Here is a 13,827-nt window from a genome sequence, read left to right as displayed (position 1 = left end):
AGCTTTTGCCTTCAGGAAGGTAGTGCTTCCCAGTCTGGGAAGGTGCTGTGCTAAGTAAATGCTGATGGTCTTATGACAGAGGCGTCTGGAGACTTGAGACCTGAGTCAGGAAAGGGACTCATCCCGTGGGCGTTGGACAGAGGAGCAAACAGATCCAGCAGCAGTCTGTTCCTGGGACAGAACAGCTTGCGTGCTGCTGCTGCTGTGGCTGCCTTGCCCCCGCCGGGGAGGAAGGTGGGAGGAGGGTGGAGGTATACCTACAGGCCTTCTGGTGAAGCGCACGCCCACACAAAGGTGCACACACTTTCTAGGCTCTCAGGGGAGTAGATGCACAAGGCTTCCTAAACACAGGTGTGTGCACGAACACACCACTGGGGTTTCACGTACGCAGATTACACACCCACAAGTCCTCAAATGCTATTGTAGGCGTACAGGCCAAATGGAGCAGGAAGGTCCATCTTCTCTGAGTACAAAGTTCCAGGGTAGAAGTGATCAGAGCACTCACTGTAAGGGAATAAAGCTAAGGGTCCTGAGCTGCTCTTAAACCGAAGGCTGTCTCCGAGGCCCGAGGAGGGAGAAGGGAAGAGATTGGCTGCCCCTGTGTTTAACCTAAGAGGCTCCAGCCTCGTGGGTCCTGAAAATAGGCCAAGGGCTTTGACGTTTTAGTGCCCATTGGAACCTCAGACTTCTGGCTCCTTGCTTGGGAAAGAGACTGTTGTTTCTTCCGCATCCACCCCTCCAGGGCCAGGGCTGCTTTGGGCTCTTGGTGGCGCCCTGCTGTGGCTGTGCTGGGGGAATGTGGCGGCTTGCAGAGGTGGAGAACATTTTTCTTGGCAGGACACGTGTCGTTCAGGTTTGTACAATCCAAGTGTCCAAGGCAGCAGCTCCACGGGTGACATGGAAGCCCCAGGTCTCTCCAGCAGAGAGACAACCAGCCTGGCTTAGGCCACTGCCACCTGTTAGGGCCCTTCTGATTGAAGCAGGGGAGTGTTAGGCCTTACTGTATATATAGTTTTTAATTAATTAATTTTATTATTTATTTTTGGCTGCGTTGGGTCTTTGTTGCCGAGCATGGGCTTTCTCTAGTTGCAGTGAGCGGGGGGTACTCTTCGTTGTGGTGCGCGGGCTTCTCATTGCGGTGGCTTGTCTTGTTGCGGAGCACGGGGTTCAGTAGCTGTGGCTTGCTGGCTCTAGGGTGCAGGCTCGGTAGTTGGCGGCGTGTGGGCTTAGCTGCTCCGCAGCATGTGGGATCTTCCCGGACCAGGGCTCGAACCTGTGTCCCTTGCATTGGCGGGCAGATTCTTAGCCACTGTGCCACCAGGGAAGCCCTTATTTTTGAGTAAAATCTTTTACTGAACTGATTGCTGGCGACAGGGTGGGAAAGGGCCCAGTAGGTGGAGCTGCTGCCCCTTCGCTGGGGTGAGCGCTCAGGGTGCTGCTGTTGAAAGTGCCCAGTACTCCACAGGCGCTTCGTATGCATTTGTTTATTGGATTTAATGCCACATGGTAGAACTCTTGTGAAAAAAGATTTTCTCCATCCCTGCTCCCCTAGCATGAGATAAGTGTGGCCCCCAAAGGACTGGGCAGGAAAGGGCTTTCCCTTCACGTTTCTAGTGAGGACCGTGGAGGAAGCCTGTGTTGGAGTCCCAAGTCGTCCAGAGGGTGGTTCCACTGAGACATGGTGGGGTCTCCCCACGTGCAGTTCTGAGTGTCTGTTGATGGCTTGCTGTCTCGCCACGCTGCTGTCTGTGGGGCAGCGAACAATTAAGAGCTGCACGGCCTCCAGCAGGGGAGGCAGCCAGCAGATGCAGACTTGCCCTGCCTACCTGTGGAGGCCGGTGAGGCTGGGGCCTGTTGGGACTTGAGACAGGCGAGTGGGTGAATGGTGCCGGCCTCCCTTCCGCCTCAAGTTCTCCCAGCGTCGGTTCACAGAGCCGCCTCGTGCACGGCGTGTTGGGGAAGGGTGGGCCGAAGCCCCAGGTGAGCAGAGGAGATGGGGGACCTGAGATGCCATCCTGGGGCTGTGTCAGCAGGTTTCTTGTGCAGCTACTTCCTGGGGTCAGAGGGTGCGCTCTCTTTTGCCAGCCAGGTCATGGGGCCTCCCTGCTGGCAGGGCTCCCGCCCAGCTCCCTTGGGTCTGTCTCAGCAGAAAGTGTAGGGAAGGAGCCCAGAGCAGCTACGCAACGCCGAGAGGCAGAGCCTCCTTTCCCAAGTCCAGCGAGCAGAGTTAGGAGGTTCAGGAGGCTGCCCAGTTCATGCTTCTGCTTGCCCTCCTTTCCTAACTTCTCCAGTCAAGGGGAAAAAAATCTCTCCTGCTTCTTCAGACTCCCTGTAAGGAATCTCCCTGTTCCTTATTCCTGAATCCATCATTACTTTGGGGAAGTGCTGTCTAATCTGTATCTCTCCTAACTGGAGTTGGTTTCTAGTTCTCCCTACCCAGTCTTGGCTGCATCCCTCGATGGCCCTGGTAATGGCCATGACCGTTTCCTTTCTTGTGCAAGGGGAGCAGACTGGCTGGTGTCGGGGCAGTGGTGCTGCGAGGGTGGTAGTAGTGGCTGGTGCAAGTCAGAGCCAAGGACCTAGCTGTTTCTCGGCAAGAGGAGTTTATCTGGGGACTGCTGTGTTTGGGGTTGAGGGTGGGAAGGAAGTCCTTTCCTCTCCTCCTGTCGTGTGTCACCTGACGGTCAAGCCCAGACCATAAGTGTTAATGAAACTCTGGTGCCCCGGAGGCAGCTGGGCAGCCCCCCCTGCCCTGAATCAGCCTGACTCATTTACAGCTCTCTCCTAGTTCCCCCGAAGTCTTCTCTCTGCGGTGGCAAATGTCGGGGGGTTGGTTTCAGGTTTCATGTTTTCACATTACTGGGTGGAAAAAAAAAACCTTTCCAAGCCAAAAAACCAGCTTCTACAGCAGAAACAACATGTCCCGAGAGCACTGAAAATTTCCCCATCTTCTCTCCTCAGCTGCTTAGCGACACTGAGGCCAGTGACAGAGGGGTTGAGAGGAGGGGGTTGGAGCCAGGCTGAGCAGAGCGTTGGGGACAGTCCCTTTGGAGGTGGCAGCACTTCCCTTCCTGCGTAAAGACGGGAGGAGCTTTGCAGGGCCCTCTCTAGCTCTGGAGCCTGTGGCCCCCCGTGGCCAGCTGTGGATTGCCAGGGGACTGGGACAGCCATCTCAGGACGGGCAGGGGCTAGGGAATGAGGGACCGTCTTGCATCTCTAGCTAATTTGATCCCGGGGGTCAGAGGGCAAGTGTCCCTCCCTCAGAGAGGGCTCTTGAGGTGGAGTGGTAGGTGGGGAGATGCAGGGTCCATCTGGCACGTGGAGACTGAGGGGTGCCACCACCTCCTGCTACTGCCTGGTAGCATTATAGACCACGCCCACCCCGACAGGGGCAGATGGCCTCTATGGCAGATGGAGACTAGACCAGCAGTGGCTGGATGAGCCTTGTAGTCTCAGTCTGGCTGTGTGTGTGTGTGTGTGTGTGTGTGTGTGTGTGTGTGTGTGTAGGGGATGGGGTCCTGGCCTGGTCGGGCCATGCTGCGGGAGAGGGAAAGTGGAAACCCCAGATGGAGCCAGTGAACCTTGGGGGCACACCTAAGTTTGCTGTGTAAGGGTGGCAGGTGCTCAGAGCCCCGACCCTGCCCACCTGTCTGGGCTCCAGAAGCTGCCCCGGTTAGTTCTATAGTGAAGGCGAAGGTCACCCGGGGCGGGAGTCTCTGCTGCAGCTGGAGCCTGGTGGGCTGGAGGCAGACCCCCCTCCCTGCCAGGTCCCCAGAGCTCAGGGCCTGGGCAGCAGCTCCTCCCACAGGGTGCGCCTGTTTATTATGCGCTCGGGCTCCCTCGCCACGCAGGCAGGCAGCGGCCTTCATTAGCAGAGGAGCTGGGGTCTGTTTTGGCTGCCTCATCAGCATCAGTGAACTGCGTCCCTGCGAGATTTGATACAATTTAATTAACCTAATTAAAAGCTCTGATTGCAGAGATGATTGGGGTAGCGCCAGCAGCGACTGCATATTTATAATGAGCTGCAAGGTGTGGGACCGCAGCCAAACGCCACGCATCCTAATGAGTGGGAGCCGGGAGCCAGGGAGCGGGAGAGCGAACGTTTATTTTTGGCAACAATGCCCAGTTCCTCCCTGCCAGGGAGTCAGAGACCTAGGGAGCAGAGACGGACCTGCCCGCCAGAGCTCTTCAGCGCAAGGTGGGAGCAGGAACTGTGCCCCACATGTCCTGGTGCCTTCGGACGCCCACACGAGCGCGCAGTGACTGTGTTTTCTGCTGCAGAGTGGGGGGATGGGACCCCAGCAATGCACTTTTCCTGCCTCTCTCCATCTTTGGACCGCGAGCCCTGGTATGAGGAAATGGCCCAGCAGAACCACCTTGATGTCAAGACTTCTGAATCCCTGGGTTATTCTCTTCCAACTTGTTGAGGAAGGTCAGAGGCTGAAAACCTGGGTGGGGATCCGAAAAGGGGTCTGAATGTCCAAGAGACCCAGGTGAGGATCCGGGGCCTGGAACAAACAGGAGAAACAGGAGAGATGACCCTCCAGCTCATCCCGGACCCCCATCTCCTCACGTTCTTCCGAGAACGCTGCCTCAAGAGGGCCACCTCCCCTGGACTCTCCTCTCCCACTGCCTCTGCCTGGGGAGTCTTGGTTTGTCTGACTCAGCGTTTCCGCTGTAAATCACATCTAATAATAACGAGAGTGAGAGCTGTGGCAGAGATGCTGTGGGTGAAGGGGGCACCTATGAGAAGGGATGCGCTGCCTAAGTACAGGGGGGTGTGGAGGGGGGGCCGAGCTCCGGGCCGGCAGGAGTGAGGGCTGGGCTCTGGAAGTCACCATCAGAGGCCTGGGGGTGGGGGAAGAAGGTGGGAGCAGCCCTCCCCCGCCCCAGCCTCTGCCGGGTGAGCATGTGTAGGTCACGAGCTCAGCCAGGCTGGCCCAGCCCCCCTAGAGTGCCGCCAGGACAAGATGAGATTTGTCCCCAGCCCACCTTGCAGAGCTGCAGCTGTTTAGCTCTCTTATCAATCTTCTCTGTGGGTTTAATCATCTCTCTGTCATCCTGCTGGGGCAGCCCTCCCCTTACAGGAGCCCAGCTTTCCTCTGATCCCCCTCCTGCAGACACAACCATCCTTCTCCACCTGACTTCCCTTATGGGAGACAGAGGGTGGGCCAGGGTGGATTTGCCCTACGTTTAGTCTCAGCGTTGGGGCAGAGGTCCCTGTTTTTGCAAGGAGTCAGCAGGGATTAGGGGTGGGTAGAGGAGGCACTGGGGATCTTTGACTCCACTCCGGACTGGGTAGGGCAGGGCCTAGGGGTTGGCCCTGAGGGCCAATAGCCTGGATCGAGGAGATTCTGGGTAGGTGCGGTGTCCATCCCTGCCGTCTCCCTCTCTCCTGCCAGCCCCTTGGCAGCGGCCTCCACCCACACCGTCCAGCCAGCCAGCTCTGGCCTCTTTTCCTGGGTAAGTCCTGTGGGGCTAGGCCCCATTGAGCCTTGTGGGACTCAGGGGCCCGTGGGCCGGAACCACGAGCCCACAGCTTGCGTGCATCTTGGGAAAGAGGGTGCCCAGGAGTCAATGGAGCCTGTGTTGTGGTCCAGGCTAGGAGCCAGGGCGCAAGGGGCTCTGGGGCCCATCCCTGTGCTGACGTGCAAGATGACCTTCAGGGCAACTCTTGGGCCCTCTCTGCTTTACTCTCTCTCCCCTCCACAGTATGTGGGGAATGGGCGGGGAGGGGGGTGGCATGGGGTGGTATATGCAGCCCTCGGAGGGCATATGAGAAAGAGGGCCTTTCCTCCCCCTGCTCACTGACTACTCCCACCCCAGCATTCTCAGTGCAAGTGGAAAGCTGATTCCTTCCCATTTCTCAGAAGGGGACGGAAGGTCCCAAAGAGGATAGCATTAGCCTGAGCATCAGGCAGCTGTCCTTAAGGTGGGGGCTGAGAGGGTCCCCTCAGGAGGGGACCACAGGTTCTGGAGGGGCACTGACTGCTCTTGGGCTGGAGGGGGCTTGCTCCCTCCAGCACAAGGCTGGGCTCTGGAGGACAATGGCGTGTTGATGAGGCTTTGGTCCTGGTCTCACATGACCCGATGTGGGTGGGTGGACCGCATGTGGCTGAGCCGCCTGGGCTGACCTTTGGTCGCTGGCTGGGGAAGAGAGGAAGCCATGAAGCTTCCCTCCCACTCAGTGCACCCCAGGCACCCTGCCGCCCCCATCCCAGGAGCTGCCCTCTGGGCACATGCACTGTCTTCACCTACCTTCTTCTTTTGGCCTTTCTCTTCCCTTCCTCTTCGCACTGCTCTGTGTGTGCGTATATGGCGTGTGAGCATGTATGTCTATGTGAGTGTGAGCAAGGAGGCTCCCAGAGGACGAAGGACAGTGAGACAAGAAACTCCCTTCATGGGTTCTTTCTAATAATGGATGAAGTTTCTTCCATTGCAGAGATAACACCAGGGTAGGGCCAAAGTGTATGCGTGTGTGTGTGTGTGTGTGTGTGTGTGTGTGTATTTACCCACATGTGTTCATGGGCACAGGTGGCGCATGACTGTGCACACAGAAGGCAACGCCTCCTACCCTGCCTCGTCTTATGACATATGCCCTCCTCTGGTGGGAGCTGGGGATGTCGAGGTCAGCACCTTCCAGTTGGGGCTGGAGACACCCGCGGCCCCCCCGCCCCCGCTCCCCGGCACAGGGCCAGAGCGTTACTTTCCAAAGGAAAAAGGAAGAATTTGGGGGGCGTTGTGTAATTATTGTAATCGATTGAATTAACAAAAAATACCGTTCAGTGAGGAGGCACACACAAAATGAGAGTAATACGCAGTCATGTGAACACAGATGGAAAGTCAAGATACAGAGAGATGGGGGATAGGGTTATACTCGCACTTATGACTGTTCTTTTTTTGTTTTTGTTTTTGTTTTTTTTGAGAAGCTAGGAAAGGTCCTAAAGCATTTTCTTTTCTAAAAAAATTTCAAATTTTATTTTGGAGTATAGTTGATTTACAATGTTGTGTTAGTTTCAGGTGTGCAACAAAGTGATTTAGTTATACATATATTCATATATCTATTCTTTTTCAGATTCTTTTCCCATATAGGTGATTACAGATTATTGAGTAGAGTTCCCTGTGCTATACAGCAGGTCCTTGTTGATTATCTATTTTATGTACAGTAGTGTGTCTGTGTTAATCCCAACCTCCTAATTTATCCCTCCCTCGCTCCTGTGATTCTTGAAGGCGGTTATCTGTCCTGCCTCTTCTCATCAAGGTGGATATTGCCAAGCAGGTTATTTCAAGAGAATCTTTTCCCGAAGTCCCCAGAGGGTTGAGCGTGGGGGGGTGCTCTGAGATGAGGCAAGCAGTACAAATAACTTGGTATAACACTTGGAAAGGGATCTCACGGTCTGACTTTGTCACACAACATTACAAATATCACATGAGAATACTTCAGCATGGTCTCCTTTGTTGGGAGCCTCGTCCAAGTTTCACTCTAGGGCTCGTCCACCCTAATAGCCCAGCGGTGGCCCTGGGAGTATATACAGAACGAAGTTAAATTCCCAGATCTGGGATAAGGTGGGAGTGGGGTGCCCCAATGCTGCCTTGGGGAGGCCTGTGGGTGAGAAGGGGACAGCATGGGTGCCCTCAGCCTTCTTCTCCAGGCTTCTCTCAAATTAACACTTTTGATGGTTTGGTTGATGGGTATTTCTGGGCGCTCCTCCCTCCCTCCCTCCTCCTTTGCCCCTCCCCCACCCTTATATAGTCCTACTGACCCCACCGGATGCTGGGGAGCTAGTATGGGAATGGTCCTTAGCACTGAAGCAGAAAGGAGAGAGCCTGGAGGGCCTGGGATGGAGGCTGGGGCTGAGGTTGGCGTGGGGCACAGAGGCTGAGACAGAGGCTGAGGCAGAGGCTGGAGTTGGGATGAGTTGAAGCTGAGTTGAGCCTGGACCCCAGTGGGGTTGTTGGAGATTGGATTGGCGGGGCCTCTCTCTCAGTCTTGACAGGAGTCTGAGAAGCCTATTTTTGGAGTCCAAGGCAGATGTTCTCCCCCAATGAAGAGCATGTTTGGTGTCTGCTTTCCCCTAGGAGGGGCGGGAATGTCCCCTCCCCCTGCTCCCCTCAGCTGAGCAGAGTCATACATCACCAAGGGGCCGGGCTCCCTAGATGTATTGCCCTAATATGTCGCTATAGCAACCCCACTCTAATCCTGCATTATTCTAATGTGGTCCCCCTCCCCACTGTGATGTATAGCTTGGGTCTTGGAGCTGCGAGGCCCCTTCTCTGAGTCTGCTCCAGGTACCCTAGGGATGGGTGGGTCCGAGGACGGCTTGGCTTCCTTGGGTCCTGTCTCGCTTCTCCTCCCCCTGTGCATGGGATCCTTTGTGAGCTGGGGTGTGGAGGTGGGCTCTGGCCCAGCGGCCCACCCGCTCGCCTGCCCAAAGAGGAGAAGCAGCACACGAGTGCCTGATGCACCGACCCACGCCAGCCTGCCCGGCCTGGGGACCTGAGGCCTTGGGGTTGGGGGCCAGGGCAGGACAATGGCTGCATTCCGGCTGCCAGCTACAGGCCTCCATTGTTCCTGTGGACACTGCCTGCTTGAGGGCCGCAGTTCTGGCCCTCACCCCGCATGGGGCGTAGGATGCTCCCTGGACCACTCCCCCGGGGACCATAGAGGGGTGATTCATGGGGTGACCAGGGCATAGCAAGCCCCAGCTATGCCCAGATTCTGGGGGGTGGGAGGGGGAGGTGACTGAGGGTTGTTTGTGTCAGGAGAGGGCGGGGTTGGACAGCCAGAGGACTCAGGGCTGTGGACACCAGCCACGTCATCTCGTACTCCTCCTCATGTGTGGGCTGGTCAGAGAGGCCCCATTGTCAGAGGGGCAGGCCCACCCAGGCTGGAAGGGAAGTGAGGATGGAGAGGGACCACCTCAGAGCTGGGAGGACCCGTAGACCACCCCCCATACTGCACTGGTCAGGAAATCGGGGTCCAGAGAATAGCAGGGACTTACCCAAGGTCACACAGCTAGGTGGGGACAGGCCTGGGTCCAGAACATTTCCCCATATCTCTCTGGAGATACTGCTGCCATTTCTGGTAGAAAAACTGAGCTCCAGTGGTGATCTTCAGCCTTGGCAGAAGTTATATCCACAAGCGCCTTTCTCTCCCTCACTTGCTTTGAAATTTCTCTAGTTTAGGTCAATACCTGGCATCCCTGGAATGAGAATTTAGAGCTGAGGGGAGTCCTTGGGCCATGCAGAGGCTATACTGACTACATCTTCTGTAGGGCCCTGAAGAAAGGAGTGGGGCATGGAGGTTCCCAGTGCTCTGACACAAAAGATTCATAGATGTAACAGCAGATTTCATTGTTTCCTCCCAAACAATGATCTCCCTTGGGCTCTCACATGCCTACTCTACATGACTGAGTGGTAGGAAAGGGAAGAGGGTAACCCAGGAGCGTTTTAAAGACAGGGGGACTGGTCTGTTCCTGCTTCTCAACATAGGGCCTGTTGAATTGTATGATTTTATGAGTGGATGGATTGTGAGTGGTTGGGTAATTGCATGGGTGGGTGGTTGAAGAGGTACATGGATGAATGGATGAGAGGATGGGTGGGTAGACGGGTGAATGGATGGTTGCATGGGTGCATGGGTGGTTGGTGAATGGACGAATGGATGGATATAGGATGGATGTAGGTAAACGAGGGAATGCCCATTTCATATATTGAGGTCCAGAGATGGCAAATGACCCAACTTGGGTCATACTAAAGATAAACAGTAGAGTGAGGCCTGGAGCCAGGTACCTGGCCCCTGCCTTTTAGGCTGGGATGCCCTGTGGCATGGTTTGGTGGTCAGCCTCTGGGCAGGGTTGCAGTATAAGCAGGAGTTGGGACGTGAAGGAATCTATAGTTAGATTAGTGTCATGGTGGGTGGCTTCGCGGGGTCTAGGGGCCTTGACCCTGAGTTGAGTTGAATCTTCTGTGTTGGGATCAAAGTGGGTGTGTGGAAGGGTCCTGAGCAGGGCAGGAAGAGGCATGAAGGCTCAGGAAGGGGGAACTAGTGGGGTCTGAGGGCATCGGGGCTGAGTGGTTTTATCTCCTTGGGATCAGGCCCTGAGCTAGGAGGCCCAGAGGCAACCCCTCATGCATTCTTCATGACCTAGCTTAATGGTACCATTGTCTGTGGGGCCTTCCCTGACCCTCTGGGTGCTGTCTCCCCAGAACCCAGCACAGAGCCTTAGTACTTAGAAGAGGCTCAGAGCACATTACTGGGGGCATGGGGTTGCCACAAAGAGTCAGATGTGGGGAACAGACTAGGAGATTGCACCTGCCTAATTTTGTGTGTCATTTTGGGCAAGTCCCTCAAGATCCTTGGGCCTCCGTTTCCTCATCTGTGGACTGGGAATGGAGAGCTTGAACTTTTCTTCCCAGAATGGTTTTGAGAATGAAGAAAAATAATTCTGGGGGTAGAAAAAGCACTAGGCATTATTTTTCTGCACTGCGTCAGCCCCAGCAATTATACAATAATATATATTGTACATATAAAGTTGATTTTATAGCTAATATTTAATGTGCACTTACACTATGCCAGTCTCTCTTCTAAGTGTTTATGTATATCATCTCTCATCTAATCCTCACAGCAGTCCTACCGGGCAGGTACTGTCATTGTCTTCTTTTGACAGATGAGGAGACTGCGGTATGGAAAGCATAGGTAGCTTGCCCAAGGTCCCATGGGTAGGAGGTGGTGAGGCCAGGATGGAAGCCTGGGCAGATGCCAGGGTCCGCATTCTTAGCCACTATATGTAGCTTCTCAGTGCACAGTGCTCTGAATCGACACATCAGGAAGGCTTCCTGACCTTGGTGATTCATCCAGCTTCCCTGAGCCTCATGGGATTTACCTGATTGCACGGTGGTGGAGAAGGGGGCAGATCTAATTAGCTCTAATACCCTTGGTCCCTACTTCTCTCCCTGGCCCAATCCTGAGTTCCAGAAGCCCCTCCACTTTGGGCGCATGCCCCAAGCACTGGACACTGCTGTTCACCCCAGCAGGGAGTATAAAAATAACATGGACCTTTGTGTCAGATAAAATGGGTTTTATTCCAGGCTTTATAATTAACTAGTCTTGCTGCCTTGGTTAGGTCACTCAGACTCTCTGGGTAGCAGTTTCCTCATCTGCAAAATAGGAATAGTTAATGTGAGGTAAAGAAAATAAAGTACAAAGTCAGTGCACAGATAAGTATTATGTCAGAGTGCCTTGGGCGGAGTGGGATCCGTGCAAAAGTTCATTACCTTTTGGTTTTCTTCCCTGTTCCCTTGCTTTTGTACAATGCCCTACCCAGGCCCCACAGTAAAACAGCTTTCAGTCATCCATCACCTACTTATGCTGAGCACTCTTGTGTACCTCATGTCCCTTAATCCTCAAAATAGCTCTATGATGTAGGGGCTGCCATTGTCACCGTATCAGAAAACTGAGGCACAGAAAGGGTAAGGAGCTGGCCTAAAGTCACACAGCTGATAAGAGGTGGAGCCAGGATTTGTACCCAGATCTATCTGGTCCCACAGCCCCTCTGCTTCACTATTCTGCTCTCTGCCTCTCCTGAGACATGGAGAGCATCCCCAGGGATTTTGATTACAATGGGAAAAGGCAGGTAACCCACAGTGGCAGGAAGGGGCTTTGGCAGAGGGCCAGGTCTGTCCATGAGCTGCTGAGGTCAACTCTAGCAGCTTCTGCATGGAGGGAGCACTTCCTCCTCTCCAGGCTGGCCAGCCCTGGGGAAAGGCAAGGATAGTGACAATTTCCAACCGTAAGCAGGGAGGGCCATAGCAGTGCAGGGTCACAGTCTGCTCCTGCTAAGAGCTGAATAATCTGGAGCCTTTGAAGAAGGATTTCTGAAAAGCCATCAGGAGTGAATCATTGACTTAGGGAGGCAATGAATCAAAGGGGAGTTCATAAAACGGCAAATGAATCGGGTGTGCGGACGACAAGCCACTGCTATTCCCCAGAACCCTCCGGGGACAAGAGAGCCGAGAGAAAAGAAATAAAAATAACATGGGGCCTCACGCCTGCTCCAAACCCAAGTCAGCCCCTCCTTCCATGTGGAAAGACAGAGGGGCCAGAGGGATGAGACCCACTTGTGGGGCCAGAGGGAGGCTCCCAGGGCACATTTGGCTCCCTGGTCCAGGCTGCGGGTGCAATTAGCAAACGCCCTTTCCCCTTCCTTTCAGGAGCCCTCACAAGAAAGAACACTGATTTTGACGAACACCCAAAATAATGTGAGATGAGGCACCATGCATTATGCATGAGGTCTGATTTAACATGAACATTATTTCTTGTGTACGAGACCATATGCCTCCGCGCTGTCTCTGCAGCCTAATAATACCCAGACCCACCCTGGTCAGGCTCAGCCAGAGACATGTCCACTGCGGGTGTGCGCGTGGGGGGCCGTTGAGGCAGAATCCTCCTGGTTCTTGGTTCTGAGGGGAGCCCATTCAGGTGCCCTGGAGGTGGGTGGGAGGTAGGTCATGCCCCTGGAGAAACACCAGGGAGGGAGCTGGGGGTGGGTGTGTGAAAGTGTGTGTGTGTGTGCGTGTGTGTGTGTGTGTGTGTGTGTGTGTGTGTGTGTGAGAGAGAGAGAGAGAGAGAGAGAGAGAGAGAGAGATCAGGAGCCCGTGACTACATGATGCTGGGTTCATGGTGTGGCGACGTGGGGACATGTTTTTAGCGCAGGAGGGACGATGGCAGGAATGGATAGTTCTAATTGCTGTGTGTGTTTGTATATATACACGCATATGTATGTGTGGGGGTGTGTGTTTAAAAAATAAGATCACACATACATACAAACACACAGCCTAACTTTAATTATCTGAAGGGAGCAGGCGAGATCTGGGAGGAGCTGGGAACAATGATGGGCAGGGATGTGTTTGGAAAGTGGGGTGAGTGCTTGAAAATCCTGAGAGGAGGGGACCCCGCCAAGGGATGGAAACGATGCTGCGTGTGGCAAATCAAATAGCACAGGTGCAGGTACCCAGAGACTCTGGAGAGCTCGGTGTCAAAGGCCGCGAAGCTGGCCAGACGGTGGCACGGGTGTGCCCGGGAGTGTCAGCACATGTGAGTGAGCAAGCTGGCAGAGTGTGCATCAGGGTTTTAGCTGGTTGAGAGGAGGAGTGGTAGCGATAGGTGTGAGTGGGGCAGAGACAGAGGAGGTAGCTGTGATGGAGAATTTCCAAGAATGGCTGTGGAAGCAGGCGGGGCAGTAGATGGGGAAGGAGGGGTCACGGGCAAGCCTGTGCGTGTGAAACAGGACCGCTTCCATTGGAGGTGAAAGTTGTCTCTGCTCTACCCGGCACCCTCTGTAGAGCAGCCAGCTTGATGCTGATTTGGGGGTATGCTCAGCTGTGAGGTGGCCCTGGTGACTGCCGCCATGTCCCAGCTCAGGGACCAATAGAGGGCAGTCCTCCCACACGGAGGCCTCCCACGCGGCAAGGGGAGCCCAGAATGGAGGGCCAAACACTAACTCCAAGGCCCTCACACATGCGGAGCAGGGACAGGATTGACGGCTCCTCTGGCTTCGAGTCACTAAGCCAGAGGCTCCAGGTGAATCCCCTTCCCTAAGCTCGGGGGCAGCCGCCAGACCAAGTAACCAGCCTCCTCTCGTTCCTCCCCCTGCTCAGGTGGGTCTCTTTTCAGGAGCTCCAGGCCTGCTGGGGAAAGCCTGGGCCTGGGTGTGTCACTAGAGGCTTGACCTTCCACGTTGTCGGCCCAGAGCCTCTCCAGAGGAGGCTCAATTCTAAAGAGCCCTAAGTGGGCAGTTGTGGTGGGGGTCAGCTAGTCCTGTGGACACC

This window comes from Tursiops truncatus, chromosome 1 (assembly GCF_011762595.2).
Source record: "Tursiops truncatus isolate mTurTru1 chromosome 1, mTurTru1.mat.Y, whole genome shotgun sequence".
NCBI lineage: Eukaryota > Metazoa > Chordata > Mammalia > Artiodactyla > Delphinidae > Tursiops > Tursiops truncatus.
This window is presented reverse-complemented; position numbering follows the sequence as displayed.